The sequence below is a fragment of the Bombina bombina genome, chromosome 2 (genome assembly GCF_027579735.1).
Source record: "Bombina bombina isolate aBomBom1 chromosome 2, aBomBom1.pri, whole genome shotgun sequence".
Classification (NCBI taxonomy): Eukaryota; Metazoa; Chordata; class Amphibia; order Anura; family Bombinatoridae; genus Bombina; species Bombina bombina.
Genome location: NC_069500.1, coordinates 361,692,072 through 361,711,849, shown reverse-complemented (window position 1 = coordinate 361,711,849; position 19,778 = coordinate 361,692,072). Strand labels below are relative to the sequence as shown.

The window sequence follows — 19,778 nt, the reverse complement described above, 5'->3', positions numbered from 1 at the left end:
AGATTCAGCAATTGCAAAGCACTTTAATGCAATACATTTTACCAATGTCCCAGATTTTGGGGTACAGATTATAGAAAGAGTAAAAAAGGAATAATAGAGGAGGAGATCGTCATAAATTATTTACCAAGAGAGAGCTCTTTTTGATATTTAAGTTAAAAACAATATTTACCTTGGGAATGAATTATGAATGGGATATATCTTATTTCACTGACTCATTAGCCCCAAGGCCAAATACATCTATTTTTCTCCTTTTTATAACATAATAAAACAAAATACAATAATATGAATTGAACCATTACATATAGTAAGTTATAGGAAGACTAAGTTTAGTGTTCAGTATATGACACAGCTACGTATGAAAACTATTGTTTAATACCTAGGCCTCTAGTTATGAAGCTCCGGACGTACCTGCCGTCGCCGGCCCCAATATGCTCGCCTAAGCTCGCCTCACATCGCCGCCGCAGACATGAATACATTCGCAAAAGTTATCAAAAAAGCTGTCAAAAAGCCGCGCACCAAGTACGGAACGATGAGCAGCGGACTGTGATAGTTATCACTCATCCGATCTCACTGCTCTTTGGCTTTTCTACAGCTTTATTGATAAGCTGTCACTAAGCACCCACACTATACTATACTGTTCTACCCCTTATACCTCCGCCCCCGCAACTGAATAAAGTTATTAACCCCTAAACCGCCTCTCCTAGACCCCGCCGCAACTATAATAAATGTATTAACCCCTAAACCGCCGCTCCCGGACCCCGCCGCCACCTACATATTACCTATTAACCCCCCCTATACCACCGCCACCTATAATAAAGTTATTAACCCCTATCCTGCAGATCCCGGACCCCGCCGCAACTAAATAAATTGTTTAACCCCTAAACCGCTGCTCCCGGACCCCACCGCCACCTATATTAAACTTATTAACCCCTAATCTGCCCCCCCTACACCGTCTCCACCTATAATAAATTTATTAACCCCTATCCTGCCCCCCTATACCGCCGCAACCTATAATAAAGTTATTAACCCCTAAACCTAAGTCTAACACTAACCCTAACACTCCCTAACTTAAATATTAATTAAATAAATCTAAATAAAAATTACTCTTATTAAATTAATTATGCATATTTAAAACTAAATACTTACCTATAAAATAAACCCTAATATAGCTAGAATATTACTAATAATTATATTGTAGCTATTTTAGGATTTATTTTTATTTTACAGGCAAATTTAAATTTATTTTAACTAGGTACAATAGCTATTAAATAGTTATTAACTATTTAATAGCTACCTAGATAAAATAAAAACAAATTTACCTGTAAAATAAAAACTAACCTAAGTTACAATTACACCTAACACTACACTATCATTAAATAAATTATTCCTATTTAAAACTAAATACTGAGGATCGGAGGGTCAGGCTGTGTGTGTGTTTATAGTGAGGGTCTGTAGGTCAGACTGTGTGTGTTTATAGTGAGGGTCTGTAGGTCAGGCTGTGTGTGTTTATAGTGAGGGTCTGTAGGTCAGACTGTGTGTGTTTATAGTGAGGGTCTGTAGGTCAGGCTGTGTGTTTATAGTGAGGGTCTGTAGGTCAGACTGTGTGTGTTTATAGTGAGGGTCTGAGGGTCAGGATGTGTTTGTTTATAGTGAGGGTCTGTAGGTCAGGCTGTGTGTGTTTATAGTGAGGGTCTGAGGGTCAAGCTGTTTGTGTTTATAGTGAGGGTCTGAGGGTCAGGCTGTGTGTGTTTATAGTGAGGGTAGGAGGGTCAGGCTGTGTGTGTTTATAGTGAGGGTCTGAGGGTCAGGCTGTGTGTGTTTATAGTGAGGGTCTGAGGGTCAGGCTGTGTGTGTTTATAGTGAGGGTCTGAACGTCAGGTTGTGTGTGTTTATAGTGAGGGTCTGTAGGTCAGGTTGTGTGTGTTTATAGTGAGGGTCTGAACGTCAGGCTGTGTGTGTTTATAGTGTGGGTCTGTAGGTCAGGCTGTGTGTGTTTATAGTGAGGGTTTGTAGGTTACACTGTGTGTGTTTATAGTGAGGGTCTGACGATCAGGCTGTGTGTCTGTTTATAGTGAGAGTCTGTGAGTAAGGCTGTGTGTGTTTATAGTGAGGGTCTGTAGGTCAGGCTGTGTGTTTTTATAGTGAGGGTCTGTAGGTCAGACTCTGTGTGTTTATAGTGAGGGTCTGTAGTCAGGCTGTGTGTTTTTATAGTGAGGGTCTGTAGGTCAGACTGTGTGTGTTTATAGTGAGGGTCTGTAGGTCAGGCTGTGTGTTTTTATAGTGAGGGTCTGTAGGTCAGACCGTGTGTTTTTATAGTGAGGGTCTGTATGTCAGACTGTGTGTGTTTATAGCGAGGGTCTGTAGGTCAGGCTGTGTGTGCTTATAGTGAGAGTCTGAGGGTCAGGCTGCGTGTGTTTATAGTGAGGGTCTGAAAGTCAGGCTGTGTGTGTTTATAGGGAGAGTCTGTAGGTCAAGCTGTGCGTTTTTATAGTGACGGTCTGTATGTCAGACTGTGTGTGTTTATAGTGAGGGTCTGAGAGTCTGGCTGTGTGTGTGTGTGTTTATAGTGAGAGTCTGAGAGTCAGGCTGTGTATCAAAACAACAGGGTAGGTATAAGATACAATGCTCAAATCTCAAATGCTATTCCCAAAAGGTAAGTGCACCTCCTAACATCAAACCAAAATAGACAAAGAACAAGGGGATATGGGAACGCGCTGTAAAAAACAGCATTTGAGAGGTAAAGAACTATATAAGGAATGTAGGTTACACAAGATTCTAATAAAAAAAGTTTATAAATGTATTACAATAAGCGATGCCGTCATCTGATACAAAGTAAAATAGTACAATTAAAATAGGATAAGAATCAACATAAAATGTGAGACATCAGTGTGTAATGCTGTAAGTAGCTGAAAAAAAAATAAAAAAATAATATGTTGCAAAATAACACAATGCTAAAATTGATACAGAGTCAATGTTACCGTCCTTTCACAATCAGGCCAGTGATTAGTGTGTCTGATCCAGCTGTTTATATGAATGCAGGTATAACTTGGGTGATTCCCTCTGCGTTGTTTATAAAACAGCGAAAAACTTGCAGAATCTTCTGGCTTGTATCCAATGACTGTGAGTTAAATTTCAAAGACACATTCACAGCCGTATTTGCGGGATGTCCCGTGCTGTGGGCCGGTTCAGGTCAGGAGGTTAAAATGCAGGAGTAATGATAAGCAACGACAAACTTGTTTCTTTGAAGTTAAAATGAATCAGACTGCTTTTAACAAATGTGGGTCATGGGTGGGAATTACGCATATAGAGTCAATTCATATATTAAAGAGGCTCAATGCACCGCACCTACCGCATATGTAAGTCAAGCAGATGTATTGCAAGTGAAGTTTGTAACAGCGTCCATATTATTCAGATTCCAGTGCTGGACAGAAGAAAGTAGATCATGGGTATGATGGTATTTCCAAGAAAAAACAACTCTGTGAATAAGAGTTGGTCTCAACCACCTTACCTACTACTTAATTTCACAAGTTATGAGCAAATTTCTACGCGTTTCAGCCTGGTCAGGCCTTTATCATGATCTTGATAAAGGCCTGACCAGGCTGAAACGCATAGAAATTTGCGCGTTTCGGTCCAAAATGACCTTTCTCAAGACTTGAGGTCTTGAGAAAGGTCATTTTGGACCGAAACGCGTTGGCTGGTAAGTGTTATTTCATATTATCCACATATCTGTAGCAATCTACACTATTATATACTTTTTTGGCAGAGGGACCGCGAGCTAGCAAGGAGAGGGAACAAAGGCTTGAAAAGGCTGAGGGACCATACACTTGAGGGCAAAGGGACCCAGGGCTGCCTGAAAAATCTCGCACGCATAGGATTGTGAGGACATTTTTTGCAAGCAAGGTTTCTGACTTTCACACAACATCACTTATTTCCACGGACTATCTTTATTTTTTAGTATTTTTTACATTTTTTATACAGTTTTTTATACAGTTTTGGAATTAGCACATAATTGAAGATTATTCATTTGACTATTTCTCACAAGTGTATTTATATAATTTTTTCACTTGAGGATTATACTTTGTTCTCTTTTTCACGTTTTTTGAAAGGAATATTTAGCACGTTTTTTGAAAGATTTTCATATTGATTTTAGGAAGTCACCTTAACATTTAGTTTAATTTTGAAATTGTCACACGATGTATATATTATTTGCATCACTGAACACCGGTATTTAATAACGTCTATCCATTTATTTTTACACCACTGTTGATCTGTATTTTAACAACAACCGGATTGATACTGATAATAGGAGACATTGAAAGCTATTTTTTGTTGCTCCCCACTTACAACGTGGAAAGCACTACTTGGGATATTAAAGTTATCCCAACTCAGTGCTTTGCTTAAGGGAGCTTTCGAAACCGTCAGAAATTTAACTAGAAATTATTAGTGTTAACAATATATTTACTCCAGTGAAAGGTTGGAAGAACTACTAGACTGTTAACATGGATCCATGAGGGACTTTTAGATTTTAGATTGTTTTATTTTTAAAGATTTTAAGAAGGACTGTTTTTTAAAATAAACCATTTACCAATTTTAGCTACCAATATTGTTTAAATACAAGATTGAACCAAAAACATATATGCACACTGTTGGAATTTCACTGGTTATTATTGTTTTTATTGTATCATAATAAATATACCAAAAATCCATTTGTGAAGTGTTAGTGTATCCAAGACCCGGCCTTCTTAAGTTGGCGCTTTGATAAAGTTCTGAATCATTTTGTTTCCTTTTTTTGACCACTAGGGGTCAATTTATCTGAGCCAAGGGTCATTTTCAGCAGGCGCTTGGTGAATCTATCTTAAGATATCAGACAAAATGGAGACCCAGGGCAGCCAGACAATGTGCACAGTGTGACAGTGGGGACATAGAGACTGAAGCGCACTTCCTCTTGTACTGTACAAGATACAAACTCTTAGGGCTCCATTTATCATTGTTTGGAGAAATCCGACTTTCAGTTCTCCAAGAAGTTCTCCGCAGCTCGCCCTCTGTGAGGCGCACTTGTGCGCCAATATTTATCAAAAAACTGGTCGTATTATACCGCTTTTTTCCAAAGTCGAGATGCGGCATGTTAATGATAAATCTCGACTATATTTACCATTCCATCATCGTAAAAAAAGCGCATATTTTTGGTATTTTCCTTTTTTATTACTGGATATAGCCATTCTTTTTATTAATGTTATAATTGTTGTAATTTAAGGTTATATAAACATTTATATTTGTAATATGAATTGAACAAATTTCTATATTATTATTCTTTTTGTGTTTTTTTTACAAACCACAACCTTTTACTACTATTCCACGTTATTTTTAACAGATGGCTTCCATATTACAAAGTAATTTTTTTTGGTTTATCTACTTAACACACCGCATGCAGACCTTTTTCTACTATTCAACGTTATTTTTAACACATGTCTTACTTATTACAAAGTCATGTGTTTTGGTTTCTCTACATTACACACCCCATACAGACCATGATAAATGGAGCCCATACTATTATTCCACGTTATTTTAACACGTTTCACATATTACAAAGTCCTTATTTTTTGGTTTATCTACTTTAGACACCCCATACAGACCTTTTACTATTATTCTACGTTATTTTAGCACGTCTTACAAAGTCTTGTTTTTTTGTCTTTTGTTTAGCTATTTTAGACACCCCATGCAGACCTTTAACTATTATTCCTTTTGATTTTCAACACGTCTTTTATCTTTACCAACTAATTTGTTTTTCTCTACCTACTTTACACAACCCCTCTAGACATTTCACTACTATTCTTTTCAAATTAACGTCTTACATTGACCTAATCTTACACTTTCATTGATAAGATGTTTCAATTCATTGATAAGATGTTTCAATATATATTACACAATAACGACAATTGTTTATATTTGTTAAATAATATATGCATTTATTCTGTATATAAAATAAAATTAAAAAAAATGTTGCTAGCACATTCATAAATTTTTTAATAACACATAAATGAAAAAGTTACATTTTTTCATATTTCAGCCTCATTTTCCTGACTGCTGAGTAACTGCTTATCAGTCCAGTTTCAGCTTTAAGCAGGACTTCAAGGAGCTCTTTTTTGCTTATTACAATTTTTTCATCATCCGGAACTAAAAAATATATATATTTATATTAAACATATATTTTGATTATTTTGAATAGCATTTATAGACATGAGAGTAAAAAAAATATCTGTCAATGGAATTACCAACAGCAATAACATATATTTATTCATAAATGCTATAACACTTACCCCAGTTATAATATTGAGGTGACTGAGAGTCTTCATCGTGTACCTCTAAGTTTATTAAATTTTGTTGAGTTTCTTCAAAAAACAAAATTTTGATTACAATGTATTGATAATGTAATTTTAAAATATATCTATCTTACACAATATTTTTCTCTCTATCTATGTTATCTTTCAATTAATTTTATTTCTATATTTAAATCTGTCTTTTTTGATCTATATACATATATCTATCTGTCGATATATATATATATTACATATATCTATCTATCTATCTATATATATTGATCTATCTATATATATATATATATATATATAAAAAAAATATGTGTTTGTGTTTTTATATATATATAGATATATATATATATATATATATATATTTGTTTTTAAAAAATATATATACACATATTAATAAAATTGATATATATATATGTGTATATATATATATATATATGCATACATATCTATTGTTTTATATATATATATATATATATATATATATATATATAGATATATATATATATATATATAAATATAATGTTTGTAGAATAGATATATCACCATAAAAAAAATAAAAAATCACCTGATGTTCCTTGATGAACCTCATCTTCTTCATGGCCCTCCTCGTCCTCTTGTTCCAAATGTTCTTCATCTTGTTCCAAATGTTCTTCTGACTCTGTAGGCTCTACATGTCCTAAAATTATTATTACAAATAAATTTATATTTATAAAATATATATGTTAAAGAAATCTCAAAGAATTTTTTTTTAGATTACCTTCAATGTTATCGATATCTTCTTCTCCTTGCTCATCCATTGCATTATTATTTGGAGTGCTATTATCTATAGCATTATAAAAAAAAATAGTTAAAAGATAAATTTACTTTAATACCTGGCTTTGAATTTTTTTTTTTTCTTGAAATTACAGTTACATTTTTTATACCTGTGTCTTGAGTCCTATCTTTATCCATAAAAACTGTGGGCAATGGGTCTGATTCCCCTTCAGAACTAGAATTGGTATCAATGGGAAGAAGGTACCTTGGAGCTCTTCTTCTTTTGACTATTAAATAATATAAAATACAAAATTTGTGAAAATATATTCTTAAAAATCCAAACACACAAAAAATTTGTCTGAAAATCCTATAAAAACTTGATTCATTCACACTTATCTGCAGGCAATGGTAATCTTTTAATCCTATTATTGTTTAACTTGTTTATCTTATTGAAAATATTCCAATTAAAAACTATACATTTTTAATACTTAAGATGATATAATTAAACTATATTTATATCTATATTGCTTACATTTTTTAAGATAACTCTTTATCAAAGTGCGCATTTTAGATTGCCTCCGGTACAAGTCGTTATATCTTTTCAGACATTGTTTCCTCGTTCGTTTTTGCCCAGAGACTCTCCTTACTCTTCGCACCATTTCACAGAGAATTCGGTTTCTTGTGTCCTGGTCCAAAGTGAAAATCCCTTTCCTTTTTTTTGGAAAATATTTATCCATAGTGTAAGAAATAATCAATAATTCTCCAATAGAGAACTTCTTGGATCGTGGCATTTTCTAAATATTATTCAATCTCTACTCACTGACGGGACTAATTTTTTTTTTTTTAAATGCGCAATTTTGTAAGCTAATACCTATTTTTACAAATAGCACTCAATTTGGATACATATTTTGTAAAATATTATCAAGAATCGTATTTTAGTATACAACTTGATGTTTTTTTTTATCCATTTTAATAACAATGAAACATTGTATAGAACTGCGCCACAACAGCACTATTTTTTTGGCAACATTAACAAATGTTACATGTATCCGTTGATAAGGTGAAATAAAATTAAAGATACATATAACAATGTAATGATATTTAAATTTAATATTGTTATTCATAACCAAATTATCTTTATTTACATGTAAAATTGTTATTAAAAACAAAAATGGAAATCCAGGTATTCCATATGAAAAATAAACTGCGACATATCTTTCCAGAACATCAGACAGTATACGCCCATTTTCATCAACTACATTTAGATACTTTTTTGGAAACCGTTATAAAAGAAAACTTTATTTAGTTTGTATCAACACTTTAGTTATTTTTTGCGCTCTATTGTATCACATTTTTACAATGGCATCTTCCCAAGCTGGAAAGACCAAAAGCGGGAGAAGTATCATGTTCACTCATCGGCAGAATTGTATTTTGGTCGAAGTTGTTATCGAACACTACGATGAAATCATTGGGTACTAAGCAAGAACTGTAAACCCACAGAGAAAGAGAACAATTTGGACACAAATCAGTAGATCTGTTTCAGCTGAAGGAAGTTTTCCTAAGGATGTGCGGGCTTGTCGGAAGAGAGTAACTGATATTAGAAAAAACATAAAGAAAAAGGTTTGCAGGGAAAAGCAATCTGCCAAAGGAACCGGTGGAGGCCCTGGATATAGGGCCGAATTAACGGACTTTGAACAGATGCTTTATGCACAGATGGGTGATGCCGTTGTGGTTGGCCTGGATGTCCCAGCAGACACTATGGATTTTAGAGGTAAGTTAAATGTAAACGACACCCAAATTTTGTTGTTCATGATTTAAAAAAAAGAGAATGAAAAACTATATATCTTTATTATTGAAATCTATTATGTAATTATTTCGATTCAATAGATATTCCTTTATGGAAAGTATATGTAGATATGCTCACTATCTCTTTAATTTTGTAGATTTCTGCTATTGGATATTAAAATTGTGATTAGTTTACATTTTTATTTGTCAGATAAGGATTATGGAGAAAATGGAGACATGAACTATAATAAAAGTAATCTAGTCAGTGTTATAACTATCTATTGTCTATCTAAATCGATCTAAATATTTGAAATTGTGTTTTTATCTATAATTATTGAAATTTAATACAAGTATATTTATATTATTTAGAGCAAGAAGATAAGGGAAAGAAGATAAGGGACGTCAGGAAGAGGAGATTGATGCACAAGAGGATCAACCTTTGGAAAATGAATTCACCTCACAAGACCAAGAACCCTCCACATCCACAGTACAAAGAGAAGAAGGGGAGAGTAAGTTATTTGTAAAAAACAACCAATAGTTGTTATATATTTTAATAATAATTAACAACCAGATGAGCACTGATGATAACTTGTGGTCTAATGTATATTTTGATTGTATAAATCGATGCAGTTGATATTCTAATATTATTTTTATGTTGTTGTAGGTGTTCGTGCTTTACTACAATCGATGCAGGACAATTCTATATTATTATTCGAGGGTAGGTTGCCTTCTAATTTAATTGTCATGTTAATATTTTGTTTTTTTAAGAATGTAACCTATTAATAATACATATTTTCCATGTCATACAGAAGATCAGGTTGAAATCAATTTGGAACCTCTGGTTGAGGATTCTGTATGTCCAGAAGATGAGGATGAGACTCAGGTTGAGGGACAAACATCAGAGGGACCAACACCACCAAATCTAGAAACTCCTCAGAATATCATGGTCAATGACTCTGAAGAAGATGAAAGACCAGAACAATTGATAAACCCAGAAGATGTCACAGGCAGGGGAAATGATATACAAAACCTCACAGACATGGCATTGGGGTTCAGGAATGAGCAAAGTGCATTTTTTAAAGAACTGATCAGATTACAAGAAGAAAGAAATGCAATTTTAAAAGCTGATTCAGAATTTAAGAGGGATTATTCCAAAAAGAAATTAGAAATTTTGAATCGAAGATTTCCTACTCAATAATTAATTATTAATATTTCTTGTTTTTGCACTTTAATGTTCAAATTTTTTTATGTTGAAAAGTTAAACACTAGAATTTGGTTACAGTTTAAGTTATTTTTGAAAAAATGTTACATGTTTCAGTATTCAAGTTTTTGTTATTACAATAAAAATGTTATTTAAAATACAAAAAAGAATTAAGGCTGTTTGTTTGTTCAAAAATTTTTTATTAAAAGAAGAAAAACAAATTTTTTTTATTAACAAATAAACACAACTTTTTTTTTTCATCTGTCTGATTATATAACAGTAGTGATGATTGTTATTGTCCAATTTTCAAACAACTCCTGTGTTATCCGTGGTTTCTGTAATACAATGTTAAAAGATAATTAGCAATCCAGAAATATAATACTAATTCTTTGCCCCACCCCCACCCAAAAAAAATAAAATTACTTACATGAAAAATATCTCTCAATAATTTCCATACGATTTTGAACACCGGCCCTAGTAGTGTGCCTGTTTAATATTTGTTGGGGGACATAGATGTCATCTGGTTGATCCTCAAGACACAAATCATCTTCGTTAACTTGAGATATTGCAATATTATGTAACATGCAGCATACTAAAATAATGTCATTGCACTTCTCTGGTGAGTATTGCAAGTCTCCCCCTGACCTGTCCAACACACGAAATCTCATCTTCAACACACCGAAGGTTCTCTCGATAGCACTTCTTGTACTATGGTGTGACTCGTTGAATTTGATCTCTGCACGTGTATGGGGCGATGGTACTGGTGTCAGAAGCCAAGGCCTACACGGATAACCACTGTCACCTACAAATAAAAAAATTAAAAGAATTATTACATTGGAATAACAATCTATATGCACTTTTAGCAATACAGAAATTAATGAAATAAATAATAACATAAATGAAAAGATCATAAAATTAATTTTCACAAAAAAAAAGGTCTAAAGTGTATATACATCTAACTAAAAATCTATGTCCTTCAAAGTTGAAAACCAAAATTAAACATAAAAACAATAACAAAAAATATGAAGTTAAACTCACCCAATAGCCAACCATGGGGCATGTCTCCACGTTCAAACGATGTAAATAATGCTGATTGTTTGAGGGTATGGTAATCGTGGCAGGAACCTGGAAATCCTGAACGCACAGCCCAAATTTTGAGGTTGGCATCACAAACAGCCTGAACATTCAGTGAATGGAAGCTTTTTCTATTCCTGTATTGCTCCTCCCTTAAAGCTGGTGGTATTAAAGCTATGTGTGTGCAATCAATTGCACCAAGAACATTAGGCATACCAGCTACTTGATAAAAAGATGCCTTAACTGTGTGCCATTCTTGCACATTCCTGGGTACAAAAATAAACTTCTTCAGATGTTTCAAAACTGCTTTTAAAACAATTCTTAGATGCCTGCAAAATGAAGGCTGGCTAATGCCCACCACAGCACTAGAGACTGCCTGAAATGAACCAGTTGACAAGAAATGCAAAACTGCTAATAATTTTAAAAGTCCAGGTATCGCCCTTGTTCTTCTTGTCCTAGGGTCTATGTCATTTTGGATCAGAGAGTAAAGATTTATAATACTCTCCCTATTTATACGAAATCTTTGCTTTATCTCCTTATCAGACAATGCCTGTAGTCCACACCGGGGTAAAAAAACTCTAGACACTCTTTGGCGTCTCCGTATGGGCATATTACCATCAGCAAGACGATTTTCACGGGCCCTTGCCAAAGAAATAGCAGACAACAGCAGAAAATATTCCATCTTCTCTCTCACAAAAAATGAAGTAAATGAAATGTTCTCCTCAGTGGATATGGAGAACTTTGGAGGGCGTAATTGTAGGAGAATATTAGGTTCTCCCATGGCGCAAAATAGTGATAAATATGAAATTTGGCGATCTGTTAGTCGATTTGATGAAAATACGACCGAAAAAGCGCTGTTTTAAGCTTCAATCGGCGCACATGTGCGCCTTGGCGAGATAGAATAGAGTGGTCGGATTTTTCGGTCGAAAATCAGTTTTTTTGGTCGTATTTTGTTTTAATACATAGGAGAGAATTTACGCCAGCGTATTTATAGGCGTAAATGTAGGAGAATTGCAATGATAAATGGAGCCCTTAAGGGATAAATAGTTCCCAAAAATAATGAAAGAAATAACAGACTTCCCACAGATGTCTGAACAAGAAAGACTATGTGTACTCTTAGGAGAAAAAAACAAAGCTACAAGGATAGTAGCAAAATATGTAGCAGACTGTCACATGACCAGAACCCCCAATCAGATTATATGAACTATCATATTTACCCACTATACTCCTACTTTATAAATTGTTATTGATCTGTTTTATTGTAACATATTACTTTGGCAACACATGTACCCAGATAGCAAGGATAACTTGCCACTTGTAGCTAACTTTTGCTGTAAGTCGGTATAATTTGCTGCAAGTTTTCACTGGCAAGTGTGTTTACTTGCATCATAATTGCAGCAAAAGTTCTAGTTGACACTTTTTCAACTTGCAGCAAGTTTACCTGGCAAGTCTCTAGCAAGAGCATTTCTGGCAAGTCAACTGCAAGAGCTCTGCAAGTCTCTTGTCAATTTCTGGCAAGTCAACTGCAAGAGCTCTTGTGGCGGGACACGTGCTATTTAAAAAAATATAACCCTTAATGAGCGGCAACATACATGGTACATCTCAGTCGTTAAAGGGTTACTATATTGAGACTTTTTTTCCTTAAGATATTTATATTTAACGTCTCTAGAAATCAATGTGGACTATTTGATACCCTATGTTGTAATTTAAAATTTTGGTTGTGTTCCTAGACTTTTGGAGATAAAAGAGGGAAAGTCACAATGTGCAGTGTAAAGTTTTAGTTTCTATAAAACAATGGGAGCTGCCATATTGTAACTTAGGTTACATTATCTGCTGTGGCCAATTAGGGACCGTTATAAATTTGTCACTAGAGTGTGCAGCCAATGGCTGTGTGGAATATAACAGTGTTCTGCACTTCCATTTCTAACAGGAGCTGAAAAGCTCACAATTTCAGAATAGAATTACAGGAAAAGGGGACAAAATAAATAATATATATATATATATATATATATATATATATATATATATATATATATATATATATATATATACACACACACACACAGTTTATCATTTTATATTACCATCTCAAGGTGTTTATTGTCCCTTTAAAAGGGCCTTAATAGTAAAAAAAAATTACATCCTTTAATGTAAATTTAAGACTATTGACCCTGCACTACTGTGAGATTAACCCACACAAAGGCTTTAAACACACAGTGGAAGTACTGATTGGTACCTGCAGAGCACTGCTGGTCCAGAGCAAAAACTGCCAACTGCTGCTTATCTAATCAGAAATACTAGTTAAATGACTAGCGCTCATGATTGGATCAGCAGCACTTCCGCTCAGGATCAGCAGTGCTCTGTGGTTCCAAGCGGTACTTCTACTGTGTGTTTAACCCCTTTGTGGGTTAGTGCAGGGTTGATGGTCTTAAAATGAATTAAAACAAATTAGAGCATGTATTTTTTTACTAATATGCTCTTTTAAAGAAATATATATTGTTTTATCTTAAGTTGCATGTTGCTGAAACACTGAAAATTGTAAAGGGAGTTTCATTTATTGTTCTTGTGACAGGGGCATGCCTTTGTTTGAAGAATGCTTCTTTTTAGACAAGATTTATAATTCATTAACATTTTAATTGATATTAGTTGATAGTGCAATAAAAATCCTGTCACAAAGAAGCACCACTATCAAAATGGAACATTCCTTTCAAAGGGTCAGTTCAATCCAAGCACAGAGAAAACTCCAACATGGCTGCTCTATTTAGGATCATGGGAGGATCAGGGAAGTGAGTAAAACACTCCCCTGCTGTATCACATCCATATAAGCATGCTGTATAAACAGAAATAAAACACTCCCCTGCTGTATCACATCCATTTAAGCATGTTGTATAAACAAAAAAACACTCCCCTGCTGTATCACATCCATATAAGCATGTTGTATAAACAGAAACAAACACTCCCCTGCTGTATCACATCCATATAAGCATGTTGTATAAACAGAAACAAACACTCCCCTGCTGTATCACATCCATATAAGCATGTTGTATAAACAGAAAAAAACACTCCAATGCTGTATCACATCCATATAAGCATGTTGTATAAACAGAAATAAAACACTCCCCTGCTGTATCACATCCATATAAGCATGTTGTATAAACAAAAAAAACACTCCCCTGCTGTATCACATCCATATAAGCATGTTGTATAAACAAAAAAAACTCCCCTGCTGTATCACATCCATATTAGCATGTTGTATAAACAGAAACAAACACTCCCCTGCTGTATCACATCCATATAAGCATGTTGTATAAACAAAAAAAACCAAAAAGGAATTTAAAAAGAAATGACTCAGTGGGGTGATTTAAACAAGAAAAAACGTAACTGCTTACCTGTGACCACAAACAATTCTTGTGTGGGATTGGTGAAGCTATCTCCTATGCATCTTCTCATTTCATGGTCAGTAATGTCTTTATAGACCCTTTGACATGTTTCTGTAATAGAAAACAACATCAAATAAATGAGTATAAAGTTAGATATGCAAAATAATTAGATAAAGTCTGTTCAGCAATAGTCTGTCCCGTTACATGGGCATGATACACTTTGTGATTATAACGTAAATTATTTAATTATACATAATAAAACAACTTTGCATTATACTTTCATTATTTTGTCCACTTTGCCTGAAATGTAATGGTTTATGCAAAAGTTTTTCAGTGGCCAAATTTCACCACCATTTTCCTTTTTTGGAGGCGCTAATCCTGAAGTACTTCATGTGACAGTCACTCTAGTCACATCATACTGTCAGTAGGCTTTTCCTCGTTTTATGTATGTTATCACAAAGTCAGTATGCTTTTCCTTGTTTTATGTTAGCACAAAGTCCATGCTAAAGCCAATTAGAAAGATATGCAGACTATTGTTAATCATTTGAGGTCTGAAGCCTGCATTACCAATTTTCAGCATAGTAAAAACCCATATTATTCAGAGTTAAAGGAACATGAAACCCAATTTTTTTTCTTCCGTTATTTAGAAAGAGCATGTCATTTTAAACCACTTTCTAATTTACTTCTTTTACCTATTTTGCTTCATTTTCTTGATATCACTTGCTGAAAAGCATATCTAGATATGCTCAGTAGCTGCTGATTGGTTGATGCACATAGAGGCCTTGTGTGATTAGCTCACATATGTGCATTGCTATTTCTTTAACAAAGGATATCTAAAGAATTGAGCAAATTAGATAATAGAAGTAAATTGGAAAGTTGTTTAAAATTTCATGCCCTATCTGAATCATGAAAGTTTAATTTTGAATAGACTGTCCCTTTAAAGGGACATGAAACCCATCATTTTTCTTTCATAATTAAAATAGAGCAGGATTCTTCAAACCATGGGTCGGGACCCATTACTGGGTCACAACACCATGTGTACTGGGTCCCGACTTGTGTGTGTGTTGTAGGAGTGTGTGTGGTGTATTGTATGAGATTGTGTGTGTGCTGTGCATGTGTTGTGTATGAGAGTGTGTGTGTGTTATATGAGAGAGTGCGTGGTATGTGTGTTGTATGAGTGTGTGTGTGGTATGCGTGTGTTATGAAAGTGTGTGTGTATGTGTGTGTTGTAAGAGTGTATGGGGTGTGTGTATTATATGAAAGTGTGTGTGTTGTATGAGAGTGCGTGTGGTATGTGTGTTGTATGAAAGTGTGTGTTGTACAAGAGTGTGTGTGGTATGTGTGTTACATGAAAATGTGTGTTGTATGAGAGTGTGTGTGGTGTGTGTGTTACATGAAAATGTGTGTTGTATGAGAGTGTGTGGTGTGTGTGTTGTATGAGAGTGTGTGTGTGGTATGCGTGTGTTATGAAAGTGTGTGTGTATGTGTGTGTTGTAAGAGTGTATGGGGTGAGTGTGTGTTATATGAAAGTGTGTGTGTTGTATGAGAGTGTGTGTGGTATGTGTGTTACATGAAAGTGTGTGTTGTACGAGAGTGTGTGTGGTATGTGTGTTACATGAAAATGTGTGTTGTATGAGAGTGTGTGGTGTGTGTGTTACATGAAAATGTGTGTTGTATGAGAGTGTGTGGTGTGTGTGTTGTATGAGAGTGTGTGTGTTATTACGTTTTACAACACTTTCAGATTTGACTATAATCAGGAATAAAGCATGCACATATTTTAGTTTCTTTGCCGAAAATTGCAGCTATCATGTTATCTATTTCAAGACCAAGTATAAAAATTGGGTCCCAAAGGTTTGTGGTATCATGGCACTTAATCTTGGAGGGAAAAGTTTGAAGAACCCTGAAACAGAGCATACAATTTTAAACAACTTTCCACTTTACATCTATTATTTAATTTGCTTAATTCTCTTGATATCCTTTTTTGAAGAAGCAGCAATGCACTACTGGGAGCTATTAAAGGCTTAGGTTTAGGGGTTAATAACTTTAGTATAGTGGCGGCGACGTTGGGGGTGGCAGATTAGGGGTTAATACATTTATGTAGGTGGCGGCGACATTGGGGGCGGCAGATTAGGGGTTATTAAATGTATGTAGGTGGCGGTGACATTGGGGGCAGCAGATTAGGGGTTAATAAGTGTAGGTAAGTGGCAGCAACATTGGGGGCGGCAGATTAGGGGTTAAAAATTGTAATGTAGGTGTCGGTGATGTTGGGGGCAAAAGATTAGGGGTGTTTACACTCAGGGTTTATGTTAGGTGTAAACATACATTTTCTTTCCCCATAGGAATCAATGGGGCTGCGTTACGGAGCTTTACGCTCCTTTATTGCAGGTGTTAGGCTTTTTTTTAGCCGGCTCTCCCCATTGATTTCTCTGGGGAAATTGTGCACGAGCACGTAAAACCAGCTCAAAGCAGCGCTGGTATTTGTGTGCGGTATGGAGCTCAATGCTGCCATATTACCTGCTAACGGCCGGGTTTTTGCAAACCTGTAATAGCAGCGCTATTAAAGGTGAGCGGTGGAAATAACTTGCAAGTTAGTAGCGAGCCGCTCATAACGCAAAACTCGTAATCTGGCTGATGGTTATTTACCTGCTCTCATCCAAGGTAATCCAGAAAATCTAGCCTGTTGGGGAGGCCTGGGGACAAGTTTGAAAACCACTGCCCTAGATCAAAATAATTGGCAACTGATATTAAAGGGACTGTTAACAAGGATTATTTTTTAGGGAATAGGGATTTAATCTCAGTTTCTTGCTGCAAATCTTTTAATTTAATTTAAAGATTTTGATCACAGTAGATACATTTGCAGCAAGAAAATTAGATTAAAATCACTAATTACCTTAAAATATTTACTGTATTTTGTAATGCATGTTAAATAAAACACCCTAACAGCTCACTTGCATATGAATAACACTTTTTCAATGTAGGGCCAAATTAAACATTATTAACCCTTCAGCATCTACACAGCAGGACATAGTTATTTTAAACTGCACAAATACTGTAACCCACACCAAAAACAACACAAAATATTAACCCCTGCCAGGCTTCTGAACAGCATCAAAGCAATTCAAAAATACAGCTCCCACCCTTCACAAGCAGATGCAGTTTGTTTGCTAATGTCTGTATATTTCATACACTTAACAGTTTTCTAAAAAAGTTTTCTAATGTCTGTATATTACAAAAATGCTCATTTTCAAACAGAAAAATAAAGATGCACATTTCAATTGTATTTGGATTATCCCTTTAACATTTAAATCTAGTTGTGTTTGTAAGTATGTTCTGTGTAATACAGTAGCAGGTGGCTTACTAATGCTGCTAAACAAATCATATACAACATGTGTGTGTGCAGCTAGTGAGATTCTTTTTTTTTTATATATATCTAATCTAATGGTTGATCTTACCTGAGTGCACACATGGCTTGTCTGCAGCACAGAGCACACAGAAAGTTCATGGTAGTGAGACAGTGAGTGCACTCAAATGCCGCAGCGCCCTCTGTGGTGGTAAGACCACACTGCACACAATATTATATACTAAACACAGTCTAATGTAAACTGTAGCTAAAAGCTAGTAGTATGGGTGACAAATGAACTTTAATTTAATTTATTTCAGAACACAACAAATATACAATGCCTATAAAACTATGTATTATTTAACTTTAGAGTCAGAATTTAAAATACAAATTAGCCATCTTAAAGGGACATTCCAGCAAAATGTGCATCATTGCATTTCTATTTTGAATAGAAGCATTTTTCCAATACACATGCATTAGCAAAAATGCTCTAGAAAATATATCACCGTTTAAATTTACCTTTCCTAATAGGAGCATAAAAACTCTAATTTTAAAAAGTGTATCTGCGAAGAGAGCCAGCGGTTGTGTACATGACACATGCTGAGTCATTTCACACGCAATACATGCAATACCAGCTCTGAGCACATGCAGTGTACTTAAGTATGCTTCACATGTACACTGTTTTTTTTGTGTACTTAAAGGGACAAACTACTCCAGAATTTGTATTGTTTTAAAAGATCGATAATCCCTTTATTACCCATTCCCCAGTTTTGCACAACCAACACAGTTATATTAATATACTTTTTACCTCTGTGATTACCTTGTATCTAAGCCTCTGCAGACTGCCCCTTATCTCAGTTATATTAATATACTTTTTACCTCTGTGATTACCCTGTATCTAAGCCTCTGCAGACTGCTCTTTATCTCAGTTATATTAATATACTTTTTACCTCTCTGATTACCTTGTATCTAAGCCTCTGCAGACTGCCCCTTATCTCAGTTATATTAATATACTTTTTACCTCTGTGATTACCTTGTATTTAAGCCTCTGTAGACTGCCCCTTATCTCAGTTATATTAATATACTTTTTACCTATGTGATTACCTTGTATCAAAGCCTCTGTAGACTGCCCCCTTATTTCAGTTCTTTTGACAGACTTGTATTTTAGCCAATCAGCACTGACGCATAAATAACTACACAGGAGTTAGCACAATGCTATCAATATGACACACATGAACTAGCAGTGTCTAACTGTAAAAAACTGTCAAAATGCACTGAGATAAGAGGCGGTTCAATGGTTTAGAAATTAGCATATGAGCCTACCTAGGTTTAGCTTTCAACAGAGAATACCAATTAAACAAAGCAAATTTGATGATAAAAGTAAATGGGAAAGTTGTTTAAAAGTGCATTTTTTATTATCTAGTTTTGACTAGACTGTACCTTTAAGTATGCTTTGCATGCATGCTCAAAGTAAAAGTTCTCACAAAAGGCACAGTGAATGATAATTTTTAGTAATAGGTTTACCTACCTTTGTTTAGTAGATGTCATTGTTTATTAATCTCATTTTCTTGCTGCATGTGTTTTCATTTATTTTTTTCACTTCTTGAAAGTTTCTCCTGTGATGCCGAATAAAATCTTTAACCCTCCCATTTCAGCTGTCTCTTCAGATGTGTGCACATAGAAACTTTTGGCTGAAAATAGAAGCCTTAGTATGTTGCTCCAGGGCACTAAGATAACAGCAGGTGTCCCTTTAATAACCAAGTTTTCAATATTTAAAGGGGCAGATAGCAAAATAAAATGTTGGTGGAAAGGATTATTTCATTAATATTAAAAAGATATGTTTCCGTCATGAATCCTCACCTTTTTAATATATTTCACAAGAATTTGAATTGAAAGCTGACTCCTGTACTATCCCT

At 34.7% G+C, this 19,778-nt stretch overlaps 1 protein-coding gene across 1 annotated transcript in view; it reads right to left on the bottom strand.

Moving 5' to 3' along the window:
- Positions 1 to 14,551, bottom strand: part of DENR (density regulated re-initiation and release factor) — a 150,305-nt gene extending 135,754 nt beyond the window's left edge. The window contains exon 1 of the mRNA XM_053701772.1: positions 14,532 to 14,551. The gene's annotated coding sequence lies outside the window, so the exon portion shown is untranslated. The remainder of the gene's footprint in view (positions 1 to 14,531) is intronic.
- Between the last annotated feature and the right edge of the window lie 5,227 nt (positions 14,552 to 19,778).